We start from the raw sequence: 25,179 nt of genomic DNA on the forward strand, positions 1-25,179 counted from the left end.
AATTCCCACATCTGACATGAGGACCCACTGAAACTGGACACATTCTCTCTACGCTAGCTAGACAAAGAAAGAAAGGAGCTTACCAGAAACTTACCTTACGCTTCACCTCTTTGAGCCAAGCTACAAATCTTGCACTGTAACACTGTCCCAGTAACACAATGGCCATTTCCGTAGTGACCCTTCGCTTATATCTGACTTCTTGTTATTGGCCTTTGTCAAGTGCATAATCACCCCGCAGTCTCGGTCATACAGAATTTCTCGTCTTGCACCACTCACTTTTTCAAACCTTTTCTCCCACAATTGACTTGAGAATGGATCCTAGCAACCTCCGGCATGCAGAATGTCTCGACTGGTCGCTCTTGCTTTTTCCAATCTTGTTCCCACAATTGACTTGTCAATAGCTCCTTGTGATCCCATGCTTGTCAGCCCCTGCATACATTCATTTGCTGAAGAATTGTATATGGAATTGAACACAGTGGAATCACCAGCAAATCTCTTGTCATGCTCACGTGCCTTTGCCACTCCATGAAGGTCAAGGTTGCATTGACAATCAGCTTACTCACCACCAGATCTTCCCGAAGGGTTGCACCTGATCTCTGCCACGTCACCCAATTTCTTTCCACCAGAGACATCAGCCGGTATGGACGGACAGTTTCACCTATCTTCATTTCAGGTGCCAATGGGTTTTTCCACAAGTGAAGGCAGCAGGAACTGCATATATGGTCAACAGGTGCTCACTTCAATTACCTGTGTCTTTTCAGTAACAGGAAAGGTTTACACTTGCTGAACGATCAGATGGCTGTGCATCACCATTCAAATTTCTTGAAGGTCAATGCCACATTTCTAAGGAGAATGATGACTTCATCTCATGGAGGTCAAACTGCCAGACAATTTCCAAAGAAAACATTACCCAAAGGACTGGACTCTGACGGGAAAACATAACTCTCTGCATTCCTGGAGTCTCGCCGCTACAGCTGAGCACCGTTGCAATGAGGGTCATCCGAACATCAGAATCAGGGTGGAAGATGCCAGGTGTTTTCTGCAAAAGTGATTCCAGAGCCAGTGTCAGTCCAGTAGCATCCTACAGTAGACATTCAGCAGGTGTGAGGGCTGCCTCATTGGCTGCTGTCTGCTGCACAACTGAGCCAATGACAGAGTGTATCCAGTGCAGGTGACACAAGGAGTTCCGCAGGGGTCGGTGTTCAATTGCTTCTTTTCACATCATATGTCAAAGATTTGGATGAAGAAATTGATAGCTCTGTGGCCAAGTGTGCAGGCAATACAAAGCTAAGTGAAGGAATAGATAGTGTTCAGGAACAAGAAGTCTGCAGAAGAACATAGACAGATTAGGAGAATGGGCAGAGAAGTGGCACATGCACTAAATGTAGGGAAGTATAGGGTCATGCACTCTGGTAGAAGGAGTAAAGGTGTAGACAATTTTCTGAACAGAGAGCAAATTCAGAAATCAGAAGTGCAAAGGGACTTGGAAGTCCTCGTGCAGGATTCCTAAAGGTTAACTTGCAGGTTGAGTTGGTGGTGAGGAAGGCAAATGCAGTGTTAGCATTCACTTTTGCTATTGAGGGAGTGCAGGTTCACAAGGTTAATTCCCGGAATGGCGTGACTGTCATTTGTTGAAAGATTGGAGCGACTTGGCTTGTATACACTGGAATTTAGAAGGATGAGAGGGGATCTGATTGAAACATATAAGATTATTAAGGGATTGGACACACTGGAGGCAGGAAACATGTTCCCACTGATGGGTGAGTCCAGAACCAGAGGCCACAGTTTAAGAATAAGGGGTAGGCCATTTAGAACGGAGTTGAGGAAAAGCTTTTTCACCCAGAGAGTTGTGGATCTGTGGAACGCTCTGCCTCAGAAGGCAGTAGAGGCCAATTCTCTGGATGCTTTCAAGAAAGAGTTAGATAGAGCTCTTATAGATAGCGGGGTCAAGGGATATGGGGAGAGGGCAGGAACGGGGTACTGATTGTGGATGATCAGCCATGATCACATTGAATGGCGGTGCTGGTTTGAAGGGCTGAATGGCCTACTCCTGCACATATTGTCTATTTCAAGAGGACTAAAATATAGAAGGAAGGATGTAATGCTGAAGCTTTATAAGGCATAGGTTAGACCACACTTGGAACATGGAACATAAAACGTAGAACAGTACAGCACAGAAACAGACCTTTCAGCCCAAAATGTTCTACCAGACCAATTAAATTAGTAATCAAGTATCCAACTACACTAATCCCTTCTGCCAACACAACGTCTATATCTTTCTGAGTCTCCCACGTTTATGTGCTTATCTAAATATCTCTTAAAAATTCCATAGTGTATCTGCCTCTACCACCACCCCAGACAGACTTCACGCTCTGTGTAAAAACCTTACCCCTCACATCTCCTCTGAACTCACCCCCACTCTACTTAAGAGCATGCCCTCTGGTATAAGGCACTTCAAACTTACTAGCCCACCATTCTACATTTTAAGAATTGTCATTTATGTACAGTACATCACAAACAGTAGAGGTCCCAGTACTGATCCCCACAGAACATCACTAATCACAGACCTCCAGCTAGAACTGGTCCTTTCAACCACTACCCTCTGTTTTCAATAGGCAAGACAGTTCTGAATCCAAACAGCCAATTCACCATCAATCCCATGCATCTTAAACTTCTGCATCAACCTCCCATGAGTGATGTTATTAAACACTTTACTAAAATCTATGTAGATGACATCCACAGGCCTATCTTCAGCAATCACCCTCGTCCTCTCATCAAAAACTTCAATCAATCTTGTAAGAATCCCCTCTGAACACTGTATTTATCTTCACCCATTTCCCTTCAGAGCCACAGAGCTAGACTCAGTTCCAGAGACCTGGATGGTGCGGCTTTCCCCCATTAGGTCAATTCGCCTCCCCACCCCCCCCCCCCCAACAGTATGCAAAGTGCTATACTTGTTATTGAGGGGAACAGCAGAGGGTTACTTTGCACTATCTGCCTATTGCCTTTCCCAGTCCTGACAGTCACCCAGCAATCTGTCTCCTGCAACAAGGGGTAACTACCTCTCTGCTTATCTTAATTACCTCCTACTCATTATCCCATATGAGCTGTAGCTCATCCAACTGCAGCTCCATTCCTCTAACAAGGTTTGTAAGTAGCTGCAGCTGGATGTACAACATGCAATTGTAGTTCTCAGGAAGACAGCAGTTCACCCAGAATTCTAAGATTTGACATAAAGAAACCATCACTGCCATTGCGCACTTTCTCACTACACCAGCTAGTCACTAATGGACAAAGAAAGAAAGTAGCTTACCAGAAACTTACCCCACACTTTGCCCCTTCTCGCTGAACTCTCAAATCCACCACTCTTGCACTGGTACACTCACACATGGCCATTCCTACAATGACCACTTCACTCCGTCTGACTTCTTGGTATTGGTCGTTCTCAAGTGAATAATCACCCAGCGATCTCCGGCAAGCAGGATGTCCCGACTGGCCCCACTCACTTTTTCCAATCTTGCTCCCACAATTGACTTACGAATGGATCTGTGCAATCTCCAGCATGCAGGATGTCCCGACTGTCCCGACTCACTTTTTCCAATCTTGCTCCCACAATTGACTTGTGAATAGCTCCCAGCAATCTCCGGCATGCAGGATGTTCCGACTGTCCCCGTTCGTTTTTCCAATCTTGTTCCCACAATTAACTTACGAATGGATCTGTGCAATCTCAGTCATGCAGGATGTCCCAACTGGCCCCGTTCCTTTTTCCAATCTTGCTCCCACAATTAACTTGCTAATGGATCTGTGCAATCTCAGTCATGCAGGATGTCCCGACTGGCCCCACTCACTTTTTCCAATATTGCTCCCACAGTTGACTTGTGAACAGCTCCCAGCAATCTCCGGCATGCAGGATGTCCCGACTGTCCCCATTCGTTGTACCAATCTTGCTCCCATAATTAACTTACGAATGGATCTGTGCAATCTCCGGCATGCAGGATGTCCCGACTGGCCCCACTCACTTTTTCCAATCTTGCTCCCACAATTGACTTGTGAATAGCTCCCAGCAATCTCCGGCATGCAGGATGTCCCGACTGTCCCCATTCGTTGTACCAATCTTGCTCCCATAATTAACTTACGAATGGATCTGTGCAATCTCCGGCATGCAGGATGTCCCGACTGGCCTCGTTCGTTTTTCCAAACTTGCTCCCACAATTAACTTGCTAATGGATCTGTGCAATCTCAGTCATGCAGAATGTCCCGACTGGCCCCACTCACTTTTTCCAATATTGCTCCCACAGTTGACTTGTGAACAGCTCCCAGCAATCTCCGGCATGCAGGATGTCCAGACTGGCCCCTTTCGTTTTTCCAATCTTGCTCCCATAATTAACTCACGAATGGATCTGTGCAATCTCAGTCATGCAGGATGTTCCGACTGTCCCCGTTCATTTTTCCAACCTTGGTCCCATAATTGACATGCTAATGGATCTGTGCAATCTCCAGCATGCAGGATGTCCCAACTGGCCTCGTTCCTTTTTCCAATCTTGCTCCCACAATTAACTTGCTAATGGACCTGTGCAATCTCAGTCATGCAGGATGTCCCTACTGGCCCCACTCACTTTTTCCAATCTTGCTCCCACAGTTGACTTGTGAACAGCTCCCAGCAATCTCCAGCATGCAGGATGTCCCGACTGGCCCCGTTCATTTTTCCAATCTTGCTCCCACAATTGACTTACGAATGGATCTGTGCAATCTCCAGCATGCAGGATGTCCCGACTGTCCCGACTCACTTTTTCCAATCTTGCTCCCACAATTGACTTGTGAATAGCTCCCAGCAATCTCCGGCATGCAGGATGTTCCGACTGTCCCCGTTCGTTTTTCCAATCTTGTTCCCACAATTAACTTACGAATGGATCTGTGCAATCTCAGTCATGCAGGATGTCCCAACTGGCCCCGTTCCTTTTTCCAATCTTGCTCCCACAATTAACTTGCTAATGGATCTGTGCAATCTCAGTCATGCAGGATGTCCCGACTGGCCCCACTCACTTTTTCCAATATTGCTCCCACAGTTGACTTGTGAACAGCTCCCAGCAATCTCCGGCATGCAGGATGTCCCGACTGGCCCTGTTCATTTTTCCAATCTTGCTCCCATAATTAACTTACGAATAGATCTGTGCAATCTCCGGCATGCAGGATGTCCCGACTGTCCCCATTCGTTGTACCAATCTTGCTCCCATAATTAACTTACGAATGGATCTGTGCAATCTCCGGCATGCAGGATGTCCCGACTGGCCCCACTCACTTTTTCCAATCTTGCTCCCACAATTGACTTGTGAATAGCTCCCAGCAATCTCCGGCATGCAGGATGTCCCGACTGTCCCCATTCGTTGTACCAATCTTGCTCCCATAATTAACTTACGAATGGATCTGTGCAATCTCCGGCATGCAGGATGTCCCGACTGGCCTCGTTGGTTTTTCCAATCTTGCTCCCACAATTAACTTGCTAATGGATCTGTGCAATCTCAGTCATGCAGAATGTCCCGACTGGCCCCACTCACTTTTTCCAATATTGCTCCCACAGTTGACTTGTGAACAGCTCCCAGCAATCTCCGGCATGCAGGATGTCCAGACTGGCCCCTTTCGTTTTTCCAATCTTGCTCCCATAATTAACTCACGAATGGATCTGTGCAATCTCAGTCATGCAGGATGTTCCGACTGTCCCCGTTCATTTTTCCAACCTTGGTCCCATAATTGACATGCTAATGGATCTGTGCAATCTCCAGCATGCAGGATGTCCCAACTGGCCTCGTTCCTTTTTCCAATCTTGCTCCCACAATTGACTTACGAATGGATCTGTGCAATCTCCGGCATGCAGGATGTCCCGACTGGCCCCACTCACTTTTTCCGATCTTGCTCCCACAATTGACTTACGAATGGATCTGTGCAATCTCCGGCATGCAGGATGTCCTGACTGGCCCCACTCACTTTTTCCAATCTTGCTCCCACAATTGACTTGTCAATAGCTCCCAGCAATCTCTGGCATGCAGGATGTCCCAACTGTCCCGGATTGTTTTTCCAATCTTGCTCCCATAATTAACTCACAAATGGATCTGTGCAATCTCCGGCATGCAGGATGTCCCAACTGGCCTCGTTCCTTTTTCCAATCTTGCTCCCACAATTAACTTGCTAATGGACCTGTGCAATCTCCGGCATGCAGGATGTCCCGACTGGCCCCATTCACTTTTTCCAATCTTGCTCCCACAATTGACTTACGAATGGATCTGTGCAATCTCCAGCATGCAGGATGTCCCAACTGGCCGCACTCACTTTTTCCAATATTGCTCCCACAATTGACTTGTGAATAGCTCCCGGCAATCTCCGGCATGCAGGATGTCCCGACTGTCCCCGTTCGTTTTTCCAATCTTGCTCCCACAATTAACTTGCTAATGGATCTGTGCAATCTCAGTCATGCAGGATGTCCCGACTGGCCCCACTCACTTTTTCCAATATTGCTCCCACAGTTGACTTGTGAACAGCTCCCAGCAATCTCCGGCATGCAGGATGTCCCGACTGGCCACTTTCATTTTTCCAATCTTGCTCCCATAATTAACTCACGAATGGATCTGTGCAATCTCAGTCATGCAGGTTGTCCCGACTGGCCCCGTTCATTTTTCCAATCTTGCTCCCATAATTGACTTACGAATGGATCTGTGCAATCTCCAGCATGCAGGATGTCCCGACTGGCCCCACTCGCTTTTTCCTAACTTGCTCCCACAATTGACTTACAAATGGATCTGTGCAATCTCCGGCATGCAGGATGTCCCGACTGGCCGCACTCACTTTTTCCAATATTGCTCCCACAATTGACTTGTGAATAGCTCCCAGCAATCTCCGGCATGCAGGATATCCCGACTGTCCCCGTTCGTTTTTCCAATCTTGCTCCCACAATTAACTTGCTAATGGATCTGTGCAATCTCAGTCATGCAGGATGTCCCGACTGGCCCCATTCACTTTTTCCAATCTTGCTCCCACAGTTGACTTGTGAACAGCTCCCAGCAATCTCCGGCATGCAGGATGTCCTGACTGGCCCCACTCACTTTTTCCAATCTTGCTCCCACAATTGACTTGTCAATAGCTCCCAGCAATCTCTGGCATGCAGGATGTCCCAACTGTCCCGGATTGTTTTTCCAATCTTGCTCCCATAATTAACTCACAAATGGATCTGTGCAATCTCCGGCATGCAGGATGTCCCAACTGGCCTCGTTCCTTTTTCCAATCTTGCTCCCACAATTAACTTGCTAATGGACCTGTGCAATCTCCGGCATGCAGGATGTCCCGACTGGCCCCATTCACTTTTTCCAATCTTGCTCCCACAATTGACTTACGAATGGATCTGTGCAATCTCCAGCATGCAGGATGTCCCAACTGGCCGCACTCACTTTTTCCAATATTGCTCCCACAATTGACTTGTGAATAGCTCCCGGCAATCTCCGGCATGCAGGATGTCCCGACTGTCCCCGTTCGTTTTTCCAATCTTGCTCCCACAATTAACTTGCTAATGGATCTGTGCAATCTCAGTCATGCAGGATGTCCCGACTGGCCCCACTCACTTTTTCCAATATTGCTCCCACAGTTGACTTGTGAACAGCTCCCAGCAATCTCCGGCATGCAGGATGTCCCGACTGGCCACTTTCATTTTTCCAATCTTGCTCCCATAATTAACTCACGAATGGATCTGTGCAATCTCAGTCATGCAGGTTGTCCCGACTGGCCCCGTTCATTTTTCCAATCTTGCTCCCATAATTGACTTACGAATGGATCTGTGCAATCTCCAGCATGCAGGATGTCCCGACTGGCCCCACTCGCTTTTTCCTAACTTGCTCCCACAATTGACTTACAAATGGATCTGTGCAATCTCCGGCATGCAGGATGTCCCGACTGGCCGCACTCACTTTTTCCAATATTGCTCCCACAATTGACTTGTGAATAGCTCCCAGCAATCTCCGGCATGCAGGATATCCCGACTGTCCCCGTTCGTTTTTCCAATCTTGCTCCCACAATTAACTTGCTAATGGATCTGTGCAATCTCAGTCATGCAGGATGTCCCGACTGGCCCCATTCACTTTTTCCAATCTTGCTCCCACAGTTGACTTGTGAACAGCTCCCAGCAATCTCCGGCATGCAGGATGTCCCGACTGGCCACGTTCATTTTTCCAATCTTGCTCCCATAATTAACTTACGAATAGATCTGTGCAATCTCCGGCATGCAGAATGTCCTGACTGGCCCCACGCACTTTTTCCAATTTTGCTCCCACAATTGACTTACGAATGGATCTGTGCAATCTCCGGCATGCAGGATGTCCCGACTGGCCCCACTCGCTTTTTCCTAACTTGCTCCCACAATTGACTTGTGAATAGCTCCCAGCAATCTCTGGCATGCAGGATGTCCCAACTGTCCCTGATCGTTTTTCCAATCTTGCTCCCATAATTAACTCACAAATGGATCTGTGCAATCTCCGGCATGCAGGATGTCCCGACTGGCCCCATTCACTTTTTCCAATCTTGCTCCCACAATTAACTTGCTAATGGATCTGTGCAATCTCAGTCATGCAGGATGTCCCGACTGGCCCCACTCACTTTTTCCAATATTGCTCCCACAATTGACTTGTGAATAGCACCCAGCAATCTCCGGCATGCAGGATGTCCCGACTGGCCCCTTTCGTTTTTCCAATCTTGCTCCCATAATTAACTCACAAATGGATCTGTGCAATCTCCGGCATGCAGGATGTCCCAAATGGTCCCACTCACTTTTCCCAATCTTGCACCCACAATTGACATGCTAATGGATCTGTACAATCTCCGGCATGCAGGATGTCCAAACTGGCCCCGATCGTTTTTCCAATCTTGCTCCCACAATTAACTTGCTAATGGATCTGTGCAATCTCAGTCATGCAGGATGTCCCGACTGGCCCCACTCACTTTTTCCAATCTTGCTCCCATAATTAACTCATAAATGGATCTGTGCAATCTCCAGCATGCAGGATGTCCCGACTAGACCCACTCACTTTTTCCAATCTTGCTCCCACAATTGACTTGTGAATAGCTCCCAGCAATCTCTGGCATGCAGGATGTCCCGACTGTCCCTGATCGTTTTTCCAGTCTTGCTCCCATAATTAACTCACGAATGGATCTGTGCAATCTCCGGCATGCAGGATGTCCCGACTGGCCCCACTCACTTTTTCCAATCTTGCTCCCACAATTGACTAATGAATGGATCTGTGCAATCTCCGGCATGCAGGATGTCCCGAATGGTCCCACTCACTTTTCCCAATCTTGCTCCCACAATTGAGTTACGAATGGATCTGTGCAATCTCCGGCATGCAGGCTGTCCCGACTGTCCCCACTCACTTTTTCCAATCTTGCTCCCACAATTGACATGCTAATGGATCTGTGCAACCTCCAGCATGCAAGATGTCCCGACTGGCCCCACTCACTTTTTCCAATCTTGCTCCCACAATTAACTTACGAATGGATCTGTGCAATCTCAGTCATGCAGGATGTCCCGAATGGTCCCACTCACTTTTTCCGATCTTGCTCCCACAATTAACTTACGAATGGATCTGTGCAATCTCAGTCATGCAGGATGTCCCGACTGGCCCCGTTCATTTTTCTAATCATGCTCTCACAATTAACTTACGAATGGATCTTTGCAATCTCCGGCATGCAGGATGTCCCGACTGGCCCCACTCACTTTTTCCAATCTTGCTCCCACAATTGACTTACGAATGGATCTGTGCAATCTCCGGCATGCAGGATGTCCCGACTGGCCCCACTCACTTTTTCCAATCTTGCTCCCACAATTGACTTGTGAATAGCTCCCAGCAATCTCCGGCATGCAGGATGTCTCGACTGGCCCCGTTCGTTTTTCCAATCTTGCTCCCACAATTGACTTATGAATAGCTCCCAGCAATCTCCGGCATGCAGGATGTCCCGACTGTCCCCGTTCGTTTTTCCAATCTTGTTCCCACAGTTAACTTACGAATGGATCTGTGCAATCTCAGTCATGCAGGATGTCCCGACTGGCCCCGTTCATTTTTCTAATCTTGCTCTCACAATTAACTTACGAATGGATCTTTGCAATCTCCGGCATGCAGGATGTCCCGACTGGCCCCACTCACTTTTTCCAATCTTGCTCCCACAATTGACTTACGAATGGATCTGTGCAATCTCCAGCATGCAGGATGTCCCGACTAGCCCCACTCACTTTTTCCAATCTTGCTCCCACAATTGACTTGTGAATAGCTCCCAGCAATCTCCGGCATGCAGGATGTCTCGACTGGCCCCGTTCCTTTTTCCAATCTTGCTCCCACAATTGACTTGTGAATAGCTCCCAGCAATCTCAGTCATGCAGGTTGTCCCGACTGGCCCCGTTCGTTTTTCCAATCTTGCTCCCATAATTAACTCACAAACGGATCTGTGCAATCTCAGTCATGCAGGATGTCCCGACTAGCCCCACTCACTTTTTCCAATATTGCTCCCACAGTTGACTTGTGAACAGCTCCCAGCAAACTCCGGCATGCAGGATGTCCCGACTGGCCCCGTTCATTTTTCCAATCTTGCTCCCATAATTAACTTACGAATAGATCTGTGTAATCTCCGGCATGCAGGATGTCCTGACTGGCCCCACTCACTTTTTCCAATCTTGCTCCCACAATTGACTTGTGAATAGCTCCCAGCAATCTCCGGCATGCAGGATGTCCCGACTGGCCCCGTTCATTTTTCCAATCTTGCTCCCATAATTAACTTACGAATGGATCTGTGCAATCTCCGGCATGCAGGATGTCCCGACTGGCCCCACTCACTTTTTCCAATTTTGCTCCCACAATTGACTTATGAATGGTCTGAGCCATCTCCAGCATGCAGGATGTCCCGAATGGTCCCACTCACTTTTCCCAATCTTGCACCCACAATTGACATGCTAATGGATCTGTACAATCTCCGGCATGCAGGATATCCCGACTGGCCCCGTTCGTTTTTCCAATCTTGCTCCCACAATTGACTTACAAATGGATCTATGCAACCTCCGGCATGCGGGATGTCCCGACTGGCCCCGATCATTTTTCCAATCTTGCTCTCACAATTAACTTGAGAATGGATCTGTGTAATCTCCGGCATGCAGGATGTCTTGACTGGTCGCTCTTGCTTTTTCCAATCTTGTTCCCACAATTGACTTGTCAATAGCTCCTTGTGATCCCATGCTTGTCAGCCCCTGCATACATTCATTTGCTGAAGAGTTGTATATGGAATTGAACACAGTGGAATCACCAGCAAATCTCTTGTCATGCTCACGTGCCTTTGCCACTCCATGAAGGTCAAGGTTGCATTGACAATCAGCTTACTCACCACCAGATCTTCCCGAAGGGTTGCACCTGATCTCTGCCACGTCACCCAACTTCTTTCCACCAGTGACATCAGCCGGTATGGACGGACAGTTTCACCTATCTTCATTTCAGGTGCCAATGGGTTTTTCCACAAGTGAAGGCAGCAGGAACTGCATATATGGTCAACAGGTGCTCACTTCAATTACCTGTGTCTTTTCAGTAACAGGAAAGGTTTACACTTGCTGAACGATCAGATGGCTGTGCATCACCATTCAAATTTCTTGAAGGTCAATGCCACATTTCTAAGGAGAATGATGACTTCATCTCATGGAGGTCAAACTGCCAGACAATTTCCAAAGAAAACATTACCCAAAGGACTGGACTCTGACAGGAAAACATAACTCTCTGCATTCCTGGAGTCTCGCCGCTACAGCTGAGCACCGTTGCAATGAGGGTCATCCGAACATCAGAATCAGGGTGGAAGATGCCAGGTGTTTTCTGCAAAAGTGATTCCAGAGCCAGTGTCAGTCCAGTAGCATCCTACAGTAGACATCCAGCAGGTGTGAGGGCTGCCTCATTTGTTCAGTATATGCCGCCCAACTGAGCCAATGACAGAGTGTATCCAGTGTCAGAACAAGAAGTGGGGACTTTCCTGGTTGGCTGCCAGTGACGTGGTGTTCCGTACATGTCAGTATTAGGACTGCTTCTTTTCACCTCATGTGCCAGTGACTTGGATAAAGGGATTGATGGTTTTGTGGTCAAGTTTGCAGGTAATGCAAAGCTTGGTGGAAAGACCGGTAACATTCAGATTCAGGAACAAGGGAATCTGGAGAAGAATTTGGAGAGTGGACAAAGAAATGGCACATGGAACATAGTGTAGGGAAGTATAGGTAGAAACTCTGGTAGAAAGAGTAAAGGCATAGACTATTTTCTGAACAGGGAGCAAATTCAGAAATCAGAAGTGCAAAGGGACTTGGAAGTCCTCATGCAGGATTCCTAAAGGTTAACTTGCAGGTTGAGTCTGTGGAAAGGAAGGCAAATTAGTTCTAGCATTCATTTTGAGAGGAATGGAATATGAAAGCAAGGATGTAATGCTGAAGCTTTAAAAGGCACTGGTCAAACTGCACTTGGAACATAGAACATAGATCATAGAACAGTACAGCAGAGGAACAGACCTTTCAGCCCACAATGTTGTGCCAAACCAATTAAATTAGTATTCAAATGACCAACTGAACTAATCTCCTCTGCCTATACAATCCTTCCATTTCCCTCACCTTCATGTGCTTATTTAAACTTCACTTAAAAATTAGTCATGTATCTGCCTCTAACACCACTCCAGGCACACCCACTCTCTAGGTAAAAACCTTACCCTTTGAAACTCCTTTGAACTCAACTCCTCTCACTTTAAATTCATGCCCTCTGCTATTAGACATTTCAAACCTACTATCCCTCCCATCTCCATTTTCATTCTTGTCATTTACCTACAGTACAGCACAAAAAATAGAGGTCCCAGTTCTGATCCCTGAGGAACACCTCTAATCACAGACCTCCAGCGAGAATGTCCCTTTGACCACTACCCTCTCTTGTCAATAGGCAAGCCAGTTCTGAATCCAAACAGCCAATTCACCATCAATCCCATGCATCTTAAACTTCTGCTTCAGCCTCCCATGAGGGACGTTGTCAAACAGCTTAATAAAATCCATGTCGATAATATCCTCACCTCTACCTTCATCAACCACCCTAATCACCTCGACAAAAAATCTATTAAGTTAGTAGGACACAACATGCCCTGCACAGAGCCATGCTAGCTGTCCCTAATTGGGCCAGGGATTTCAAAATGCACATAAATCCTATCCCTATGTATTCTCTCTCATAACTTCCCTACCACTGACATGAGACTTACTGGTCTATAATTTCCAGGATTATCCCTGGTTCTCATCTTGAATAATGGAACAACATTAGCTACTTGCCAGTCCTCCAGGAACTCACCAGTTGCTAGAGAGGACAGGAGGATATTGGTCAAGACCACAGTAATGTCATCTCTTTCCTCCCTCAATAACCTGCTTATATACCATCAAGCCCAGGAAACTAACCTCCTTAATACACTTCAAGAGACCCAACACTCTGCCTAGCACCAGATATAGTATGGCATCTCCTCTCCTCAGCCTGTCACCAATGCTTCCTGGACACACCTAACACATTTTGCCCCACTTAACCTTTTACAATAAAGAGGTGCCAATCAATATGAGGGAAGTTGAAGTCCTCCATGACAACAACCCTGTTAATTTTTGCACCTTTCTTAAACCTGGCTCCCTATCTGTTCCTCAGTGTCTCTGTTGCTATTGGGATGGAACATTCAGCAGCCACTCCTGCCCTTGTGACAGGCATATGTCCATAATGGCCAAAACATCATAGTTCCATGTACTGATCCATGCTCTAAGTTCTTTACCCTTGTTGCTGATAGCATTAAAATAGACACACTTCACCCAATCCCATATATTGTAATTTTACCCCATAGAATGCCTGTCTTTCTCAGTCTCTCTACATGTTGCATCTACCTGCACACCAACTGCCCCATCCTCTGGCATCCATCCCTCTGCCAAACTAGTTTAAATCCTCACCAACAGCTCCAGCAAACCTCCCTGTAGTGGTATTTAGTCCCTCTCATGTTCAGGTGTAACTTGTCCTTTTTGCATAGGCCATATCCTCCCCAGAAGAGATACCAATCTTCCAAAAATATGAAACTCTGATCCCTACACAGTTCCTCAGCCATGCATTCATTTGTCAATTCTCAAAGAAGAGAAAATCTGCAGATGCTGTAGGTCACCAAACTGCAGCCATATTTCCCTAATACGGTCTGTAAGGAGCTGCAGCTGGATGTACTTCACCTAATTGTATTTTTCAGGAAGAACACAGCTCACCCAGAATTCCCACATCCAACATGAAGTACCCATTGCTGACCCTGGACCATCACTGTCACTGCATGAATTGGGCATTAACAAAGAAAGAAGAAAAAACTTACCAGAAACTTACTCTACCCTTCGCCTCTTTAAGCTAAGCCTCAAATCTTCCACTCTAACACTGGCGAATTCACACAATGGTCACTCCCACAGAAACCTCTTCACTTACACCTGACTTCCTTTTATTGGGCCTTGTCAAGTGCATAATCACTCCATGATCTCCGGCATGCAGAATGTCTTGACTGGCTCCACTCACTTTTTCCAATCTTGTTCCCACAATTGACTTGCTAATGGATCTGAGCAATCTCCGGCATGCAAGGATGTCCCGAATGTCCCCGAATTGTTTTTTCCAATCTTGCTCCCACAATGGACTGGCTAAAGGCTCTGAGGAATCTCCGGCATGCAGAATATCCTGACTGGCCCTGCTCACTTTTTCCAATCTTGCCCCCAAAAGTGATTCACCACTAGCTCTTCATGATGTCAGGCATGCAGAATGTCACAACTGGCTCAGCTCACTCCCACAATTGACTCTCCAATGGCTCCATGCAAACTCATGCTTATCAGCCCATGCATACATTCATTTGCTGAAGAGTTGCATATGGAATTGAACACAGTGGAATCACCAGCAAATCTCTTGTCATGCTCACGTGCCTTTGCCACTCCATGAAGGTCAAGGTTGCATTGACAATCAGCTTACTCACCACCAGATCTTCCCGAAGGGTTGCACCTGATCTCTGCCACGTCACCCAATTTCTTTCCACCAGAGACATCAGCCGGTATGGACGGACAGTTTCACCTATCTTCATTTCAGGTGCCAATGGGTTTTTCCACAAGTGAAGGCAGCAGGAACTGCATATATGGCCAACAGGTGCTCACTTCAATTACCTGTGTCTTTTCAGTAACAGGAAAGGTTTACACTTGCTGAACGATCAGATGGCTGTGCATCACCATTCAAATTTCTTGAAGGTCAATGCCACATTTCTAAGGAGAATGATGACTTCATCTCATGGAGGTCAAACTGCCAGACAATTTCCAAAGAAAACATTACCCAAAGGACTGGACTCTGACGGGAAAACATAACTCTCTGCATTCCTGAAGTCTCGCCGCTACAGCTGAGCACCGTTGCAATGAGGGTCATCCGAACATCAGAATCAGGGTGGAAGATGCCAGGTGTTTTCTGCAAAAGTGATTCCAGAGCCAGTGTCAGTCCAGTAGCATCCTACAGTAGACATCCAGCAGGTGTGAGGGCTGCCTCATTTGTTCAGTATATGCCGCCCAACTGAGCCAATGACAGAGTGTATCCAGTGTCAGAACAAGAAGTGGGGACTTTCCTGGTTGGCTGCCAGTGATGTGGTGTTCCATAGGTGTCAGTATTAGGACTGCTTCTTTTCACCTCATGTGCCAGTGACTTGGATAAAGGGATTAATATCTTTGTGGTCAAGTTTGCAGGTAATACAAAGCTTGGTGAAGTGTCAAGTAATGCTGAGGAACAAGGGAGTCCACAGAAGAACTTAGACAGATTAGGAGAACGGGCAAAGGAGTAGCACATGGAATATCGTGTTTTTAAGTCTAGGGTAATGCACGTTGGGAGAAGAAGTAAAGGTGTAGACTATTCTCTAAGTGGGGAGCAAATTCAGAAATCAGAGGTGCAAAGGGACTTCAGAGATCTCGTGCAAGATTCCTAAAAGTTAACTTGCAAATTGAGTCTGTGGTAAGGAAGTCAAATCAATGTTAGCATTCATATTGAGAGGACTAGTATATAAAATCAAGTATGTATGCTGAAGCTTTATTAGGTATTGGTCAGAATGCACATAGAATTTAGATCATAGAACAGTACAGCACAGCAACAGACCTTTCGGCTCACAATATTGTGCCAAACTAATTAATTAGCAATCAAGTGGCAAACTAAACTAATCCCTTCTGCCTACACAATGCCCGTATCCTTCCATTTCTCCCAGATTCATGTGCTTATCTAAGTGTCTCTTAAAAAGTCCATAGTGTATCTGCTTCTACCACCACCCCAGACAGACTTCATGCTCTGAGTAAAAACCTTACCCCTCACACCTCCTTTGAACTCAACCACCCCCCACCCACCTTAAATGTATGCCCTCCAGTATTAGACATTTCAAACTTACTAACCCACCCATCTATTCTGCATTTTCTTCCTGCACATTCATACAAATCACAAACAGCAGAGGTCCCAGTGCTGAGTACGTCCAGCTCCAGCTCCAGTTCCTCAACCTTGTCAGTTAAGTTCACTTCCTGCAGATGTAGTTATCATGGAGACTGTTAAGTACCCTGAGCTCCCATTTCTTACAGGAGGAGCATTCCACTGCTTTAGCTACTATCCTATTTACACTGAGTTCATGACTAAGGATTTACAGACAACAAAAAAAATAGCTTGCCTGTTCCTACCTGTGTCTTCTGTCTGAAACCTTTAAGTTTCACACTCACCTAGGTCACTTACTGCACCTCTTCTCGCCAAGCTTGATATAACTTTGGCTCTAACTTCTCAGGCCTCAGTTCTACAATCAATAAATGATTTCAAATATGACTCAGTTCCCTTAGCCTCTGCCTGTTGAACCAAAGCTTTCCCCACTAACCCTGGCCCACTTCAAGAATGGCCACTCTCCCAATGGCCGTTCTGCTTAAACCTTTTTATTGACCCTTCCTAAGTTACTAATAACCCACGAAATCTTCCACTCTACAGGAAGTCCCAATAAGCCCCACTTGTTTTCTTTAAAAATGGCACATAAAGTCCACAAAGAACAGTCTCCAGCTCTGTCTGTGATCTCCTGCTCTGTAAAAAGAGAAACTTTTGAGTATTGTAAGCTGTTTTGGGCTCCTTATCTAAGAAAGGGTGGCTCTGGGCCTATATTGTTGCAGTTTAAAAGAATGAAGGGGAATCTCACTGAAACCTCATTGAAAGGCCTAGATAGAGTGGACATGGAGAGGATGTTTCCTATAGTAGGGCAGTCCATGATCAGAAGGCACAGTCTCAGAATACAAGAGTGTACCTTTACAAGAGGGATGAGGAGGAATTACTTTAGCCAGAGTGTGATGAATATGTGGAATTCATTGCCACAGATGTCTGTGGAGGCCAAGTCATTGGGTATATTTAAAGCGGAGGCTGATCAGTTTGTAATTACTAACAGTGTCAAAGATAATGGGAGAAGGCAGGAAAATGGGGTTGAGAGGAAAAATCAGCCATGATGAATGGTGATGTAGACTTGACGGGACAAATGCCCTAATTCTGATCCTATGTCTTATGATCTTATGATCTAAGAACAGTTTACAGACAGGTGGAGCCTGATAGACAGGAAAAGAAACTGAAGAAGAATAGGTGCAAGGATTCTCACAGCTGCAAGAGACAGCTGAGCAACCTCCAGCCAAGCTCTTCCAGTAATGGCTCTGAGGGGTTGCGGGATGTCCTGTCCCTCCTCCCAGAACACAGGACCTCATCATTATATTTTCCTCACTGATGAAATGCCAGATCTCTTGCAACTCAAACTAGAGGTTCTTTCCTTCTCCCCTGCAACCTCTGCTTCCTCTCCAGCAGCTATAGTGTGAGTTGTTGGTGTCTGGCTGCTCTGGTGTGTGTCTTGAAGGGCTGATGAAAATCACTACTTTACTTTCAGTGCATAATAAACCATTAAACCAGGGCTTCAAAATACCTTTGGTTAATGACATGTCATTTTTGTAGGGGATCTAATTGGGATTTGGTTCTAAAAGTAGCATATGTTTGCCTATCAAAAAAGAATTAAATACAGTTTCTGAGTGAATGTGTTTAAAAACACTAAGACAGAAACTACAGAAACTCGTATAAAAATCCTTTTAAGCTATACCCAAGGTATAGGTGATTATTCATTTCTTTACTCTTTATAATTGCTCCCAGTTTAGAGAATCACTGCTGATTAATTGTTAACTGCCATGGACAAAAAATTTATGTTGAAAGTTAATGAACTTGCACTTCTTTTAACTGTTTTAATTTTTGGTTAAATATTAAATATTAAAACAAGTTCCAGTTTAAATTTGTTTAACTACAACTTACCAGAGAACTACCAAACTTATTGCCAAATTCTTAAGCTTGAGAAAATTCCTTCTAACAAACTGTTCCAGTATCTCCACAAAACGATGATGAAGAACGGTGATAACATTTCCAAGTTCACATGGAGTGTGGTTTGCGGTGTAACCAGCAGGTGGCGCTGTTTCCATATGTCTGGAGGTCGCAGATTTGAGAGAACTACAATTAAAGGGATAAAGAGAATTACAAAAATAGATTGGGCTAATGTAGATTGGACAAGCACTATCAAGTATGACAACAAAGAAATTATGCCAAACATTTAAGGAAATAATTCCTGACACCCAGCAATTCATAATAACCCAAAAAAATGGACAGATTTTAAAAGTAGAGGCAGAGAGATTGAATCACCAAGGATGTAAATGAGGGTATTAAATTGAAGGATAAACCAGATAAGGCAATAAAAATTAGTCGTGGGGCTGAACATTGTAATAAACTCAGAATCCTGGAAAGGAGGATTTCAAAATTAACCAAGAAGGATAAAGTAACTTATGAGAGCATACAAGCGAGAAATATGAAAACTGACAGTGAGTTTCTTGAAACATATAAAAGGGAATAGAGAGGTCACTTAGAGAAAGAGATAGGGGAATTAGTTATAGGTAACTAAGAAAATTACAGAAAAGTTCAATATATTTGCACCAATCTTTATGGTAGTAAATCTACAAACATTCTATTAATTCAAGTAACTGTCCAAGAAGAATACTAAACATACAGAGAAGGAATTAAATGCCATCATTAGAGAACTGGTATTAAGCTAAAGACTGACAAGTCACCTGACCTGATAGTTTGCATCCTAAGATCCTAAAAGAAGTGGCCACAAATTCAGTGGATGCACTGGTTGTAATGTTGTAAAACTCCTTAGATTTTGGAGAAGTACTGAAGGAATGGAAAACTGCCAATGTGATACCATTATTCAAAAGGAATGGGAGGCAAAAAGCAGGTAAATGTAGATTGCAAACATGAGGAAATCTGCAGGTGCTGGAAATTCAAGCAACACACACAAAATGCTGGTGGAACGCAGCAGGCCAGGCAGCATCTATAGGAAGATGTACAGTTGACATTTCGGGCCGAGACCCTTTGTCCTGTTTAGCATGGCTAAAAGGGAAATCGAGTCTGAAATTTTTATTACAGCTCTTCAAGGACATAGCAGGCAAAGTGGATAGAGGGGTTTGGAGTATAAAAGGAGGGAAGTCTTACTACAAGTGAATTGGGCGTTTAGAGTCCTGTGTACAGTTTTGGTGCTATACTTAAAGAAATATACAGGTATATTATTATTGGGAACAGTTAGAGGTTCACTAGAATGGTCCCACATACAAAAAGAGGGAAGGTTAAACATCACAAACAAGAGGAAATCTGCAGATGCTGGAAATCCAAGCAACACACACAAAATACTGGAGGAACTCAGTAGGCCAGGCAGCATCTATGGAAAAAAGTACAGCTGATGCTTCAGGTCAAAACATCGACAGTACTTTTTTCCACAGATGCTGCCTGGCCTACTGAGCTCCTCCAGCATTTTGTGTGTGTTGGAAAGGTTAAACAAGTTGGGACTCTACTCAATGGAGTTTAAAAGAATGAAAGGTTATCTGATTGAGACATATTATACTTAGGATGCTTGACAGGGTAAATGTTGAGAGTGTTTCTTTTCATCAGAAAGGTCATGGTCTCCAAATAAAGGGGTGTCCATTTAAGATTTGCCCCTAACCTTGCCCAGAACCCTTCAATATATTGAAAACAGACAGATTTTTAGTAAAAAAAAATCAAGAGTTATGGGTAGAGGGCAGGAAAGTAGGATCAGCTATGATTTTACAAGCAGAGCAGACTTGAAGGGACTGCTGCTGTTCCTATTTGCTGGAAAAGCCTTGGTGAGTTATTGCTATATATTTTATAGATGGTACATAATACAGCCACAGTACAGCCAGTGGTAGAGTGAGTAAATGTTTGGAGTGGTGGATAGGGCATCAATCAAGAAGGCTGCAATGAGTGGATGGTGTAAAGCTTCTTGAGAGTTGTTGGAGCTGCACTCATTCAGGCAAATGGAGATTGTCCCATTACACTCCTGACATGCTTTTGTAATTGTGAAATGGCTTCATGGTGTCATGAGGTGTTGTATACTCAACGCCTCCTTGCAGTATTTACAGGCTAATTCAGTTAAGTTCCTGGTCAAAGGTGACCCATTAATCTCACGACCCATTCATTCAGAGCATTGTCATGTACTGAGAAGAAACAATCTAAATTTGCCAAGGAATTTACAGATTTGGAAAGCCAGTTCCTCCATACCAGTCCATCCATCTAAAAAAATGTCACATCCCTTTGTTATGCAAGCTAATTATTTCTTAAGTACATCCTGGGTTCTCAGTTCCACTGCTCCATTTTGCATTTTGTGTCCATTGTTGATTACTCACTGTATACAAAAACTGTATGCAAAGTTTCTTTTTTGTATAAAGAAACTTTTGTATAAAGAGTTGTATAAATTGTATAAGACTTTGATTAAGCCTAATTTGGAATAGTGTGTGCAGTTTAGGTTAACTACCTACTGGAAAGATATTAAGAAGGTTGAAAGAGTGCAAAGAGAATTTACACAGATGTTGCCCGGATGAGGACCTGAGCCATGGGGAAAGATTGAATAGGTTAGGACTTTATTCCCTAGAGTATAAGAGAATGAGGGCAGATTTGATAGAGGTATACAAATTTATGAGGGGTATAGATAGGGTAACTGCAAGCAGGCTTTTTCCACCAAGATTGTCTGAGACTAGAAAAACAGTCATGAGTTAAGGGCGAAAGGTGAAACGTTTAAGGGAACATGAGAGGGAACTTCATTCAGAGGGTGGTGAAAGTGTGGAATGAGCTGCCAGTGGAAGTGGTGAGGTTCCATTTCATCATTTCAATGAGAGTAGGAAGATTAACATCAGCACAGTCTAGATGGACCAAAGCACCTGTTTTTGTGCTGTGGTGTTCTATGACTCTGTGACTCTAAGAGTGTGAACTAGCTTGCTTTATGTTCTCAGTTGAATGTAATTCATTTTTCCTACATTATTTACAGTCTCACCACACCTCTGCTAGCTTACCTTAGACCAGTTAGGCCCAGCACTGGTCAATGGGGTTGCAAAGTGGTTCACCAGAGCCCGACACAATATCTCTTTGAGGCCTGATCTAGATAATAAACACAAGAGATTCTGCAGATGCTGAAATACAGAGTGACAAATACAAAACATGAATGGAACTCAGCAGATCAGGTAGTATCTATGGAGAGGAATAAACAGGCAATGTTTTGGACTGAGACATTTCATCAGGACTAGAAAGGAAGGGGAAAAATCCAGAATAAGAAGGTGAGGGGAGGAGAATGAGTACAAGCTGGCAGATGATAGGCGAAGCCAGTTGAGGGGGAGGGGAATGAAGTGAGAAGCTAGGAGGTGCTAGAAGGAAAAGGTAAAAGGCTGAAGAATAAGAAATCCGATAGGAGAAAGGTGTGGGCTATGGGAGAAAAGGAAGAAGGACGGGCATCAGAGGGAGGTGATAGACAGATGAAAAGAGAAGGGGTAAGAGGGGAGCCAGATGGGGAATGGATAAAGAGAAAGGGGGTGGGGGGAAACTACCTTTAGAGAAATTGATTTTCATCCCATCAGGTTGGAGGCTACCCAAATGGAATATGAGGTATTGCTCCTCCAACCTGAGAATGGCTACATCATGACCGCAGAGGAGGCCAAGGACTGACATGTCAGAATTGAAATGAGATGTAGAATTAAGGTGGATGACTACAAGAAAATGCCACCTGTTACAGATAGAGCAAAGGTACTCAACAAAACGGTTCCCCAATTTACAATGGGTCTCACCAATGTAGAGGAGGCTTCAGCAGGTGCACCAGATACTGTAGATAATTCCGATAGACTTGCAAATTGAGCGTTGCCTTACCTGGAAAGACCGTTTGGGTCCTGAATGGTGGTGAGAGAGAAGGTAGAGGGAGGAAATGAAGGTGCAGGTGTAGCACTTGTCCTGCTTGCAGGGATAAGTGCCAGTAGGGAGATCAGTGTGGAAAGACGAGTGGACAAAGGAGTCATGGAGATTGTGCAGAAAGCGGAGAGTGGGGTGGGGGGTAGGGAAAGATGAGGGAAGTTATGGAGAATAATGTGGGGTTCATATGAACCAGAAAGTTGGTCAAAGCTATTTAGAGGAAGAATTGGATAGGAAGGATTAGGTCAGAGGCAAAAATGGGGAAGGGATGGCAGAAAACTCCTTCAGAGGTCACTTCCACCAAAAATAAATACAAGCAGAAAGCTTGCAGAACAACTCCAAGCAGGAACTGATCTGAGATCACCTGGAGCAGGAGAAGCATTTGTTAAGGCTGGAAGACACAGATGTTACATCATAGTGAAGACAGAGCCAGAGATGGCAAGGGATTTGGAATGATGGTTTGAAAACTTGAGACACACAAAAATGAACTGTATAAGCCACTTAAAAATTTTGACTGAAATGTTGACTAGATAATTCTAGTCTGTATAGATTCTAGACTTGTTTTGAAGGCTTAAGATCATGTTGTATATGGAATTACCAAATAATAAAAAAAGGGAAAAAATGAAAATAAAAAGAAACATTGCTGAGAAGTCACTCAGCTCAGGTCTTGTGTACTCCTTTCTCTCCGGCACTCCATGTCTGGTCATTCTCCACATTCAGAATCCTGCAAAACAAATGGGACTTGTGCAGATTAGAATTCTGTTCCTAATACAATGAACGGTTGCGAAAGGCAATCAGTGCAAAACTTTTACATTTGAGGCAGGTAATTCTCTTTAATGGCAGGAAATAGAGCAAGGAATGGAGATTCTAACAGAAATTGCAAGGTAAAAATAAATCAATGTCTTCTCACCCACCAGTTGAAGAAAAGGTACCTATCTTGTCTCAATTCGATGGTGCCACTTTAAGTTGATAAATGCGATGAGTTCCCTAAAGAGCAGGAGTAAGAATTAACTTCCCTGAGATTTATCTTTGTTTCTTTCAAAATTATAGCTAAAGACTAGCTTAAAGCATGCTTTTGCAAACAGATATATAAGCATGTTCCAATACAATTCAGTACGTCAAGGAGTATTGGGAAGTCATAGTTGTACATTACAGTACAGGGCCCTTGGCCCACCAAATCCTTTTTTAAAAAAAATTTTAAATTTAATTTTAACCTATAGTTTTTTATACATTCATAAGTACACATTGAGATAATATAAAAAGTAATAAGGCACTTAAATAGAGAATTATGTGCAGTTGTAATTCCACCCTATTAGACTAAGCAAGGACAATAATTGTTAAGAAAAATAGTAATAATAGTGGATTAATAATAATTTCCATGTATCTCTTCTGAACCATTACTTCTGGTACAAAATATTATATGTAACCCTATGTAACTACCATTGCAGGATTTTATATCCTAACTCGGTCACGTTTGCTCCCACCCCCAAACATAATTATCCAATCCCTATGTATTTATTTACTTAATTTTTCCATATTTTTTCCCTTTCCCAAATCTTTTCCTTTACTTGTATTAATTCCCTATTTTCAAAAAAAAACAGTAAACAATTGAACCAAGGGTGCTTACATTAGCAATATTACTGTGTTGATGAGAAAAGCAGTATAAATCATTAGGAGAGTCAACCAGAGTCTGCTCGCTTTGGGGTTATAAATTCAATCCATTTATTCCAAATTTGATTAAATTTTTCTTTTTGAATTCTCAAAGAGTAGGTCATCTTTTCCATTTTAAATATTTCCAAAATAATTTCATGCCAATCTTCTAATGTAGGTGATATTGGATTTAGCCACTTTCTGGTGATTGATTTTTTACTTGCTGCTAAGATGACCTGTAGCAACTTTATGTCTTTCTTCTGATCCAAAAACAGAACATGTCCCAAATAGAGCGTCTCAAAGTTCAGAGGTATCTGGGTCTTAAATACCTGACCTAAAGTTCTATGAATACCTTTCCAATATAAACTTAATTTAGGGCAATCCCAGAAAATATGGAAATGATTTGCCTCCTTGGAGTGGCCCACCAAATCCATGCTTACCATTGACCACCCATTTACACCAATGCGACATTAATACCATATCCCCATCAATTCCCCCCAGATTCCACCAATCACCTACACACTAGAGGCAGCTTACAGCAGGCAATTACTAACCAACCTGCCCCCTTTGGGATGTGGAAGCAAACAGAAACACCCAGAGGAAACTCAGAAGGAGAGCATGCAAACTCCACATAGACAGCATTGAAAGTGAGGATTGAATCTGGATCACTGGAGCTGTGATGCAGCAGCAATACTAGCTGCAACAGTGTGCTATCTCTGAAGTTATTTCTGTCCTGAGAGTGAGTGGAAAAGGATTTTCCTCTGCTTTTGGGAAATAACTAATGTACTGTAGTCTTTCTGAGTAAATTGGGAGTTATTTTCAAAACCCCTCCCAGGGAGAATATGTAATGGCTCTCCCTATCCTTTGCTTTCTATCTTGTGGAATTGTGCTTTCTCTCTCTCTCTCATCTCAATCTCCTTCCAGGGCTTTGTTGAAATGATCGGTCTCCCTTTCTTTCTCTCCCTCTCCTCGTCTTTTTTCTCTCTCTTTCAATCTCTCTTTCTCTGTATTTGCATCTTTCATTAACCCCTCCCCACTTCCCTTGGGGAGCATAACAAAATGGTTGCTTTCTCTCGCTACATTTCTGCATATCTGCATTGCTTACACACCACGACACACCCTCACTTCTCTTTTTTTAAATAATTGAATGTCACAAATTACC

General features: G+C 44.2%; 1 protein-coding gene across 10 annotated transcripts in view; it reads right to left on the reverse strand.

Annotated features, from left to right (window-relative positions):
- pym1 (PYM homolog 1, exon junction complex associated factor) overlaps window positions 1-25,179 on the reverse strand; it is a 159,604-nt gene that overhangs the window by 56,456 nt on the left and 77,969 nt on the right. For 8 of the 10 annotated variants that reach the window (XR_009508963.1, XR_009508969.1, XR_009508966.1 and 5 more), the window contains 3 exons: window positions 21,485-23,354; window positions 18,390-18,581; window positions 1-15,515 (listed from right to left, as the gene is read on the reverse strand). The exon at window positions 1-15,515 is cut by the window's left edge. The gene's annotated coding sequence lies outside the window, so the exon portion shown is untranslated. The remainder of the gene's footprint in view (window positions 15,516-18,389; window positions 18,582-21,484; window positions 23,355-25,179) is intronic. The other 2 variants (XR_009508964.1, XR_009508970.1) reach the window with 2 other exon arrangements.

Source organism: Hypanus sabinus, chromosome X1, assembly GCF_030144855.1.
Source record: "Hypanus sabinus isolate sHypSab1 chromosome X1, sHypSab1.hap1, whole genome shotgun sequence".
NCBI classification, from domain to species: Eukaryota; Metazoa; Chordata; class Chondrichthyes; order Myliobatiformes; family Dasyatidae; genus Hypanus; species Hypanus sabinus.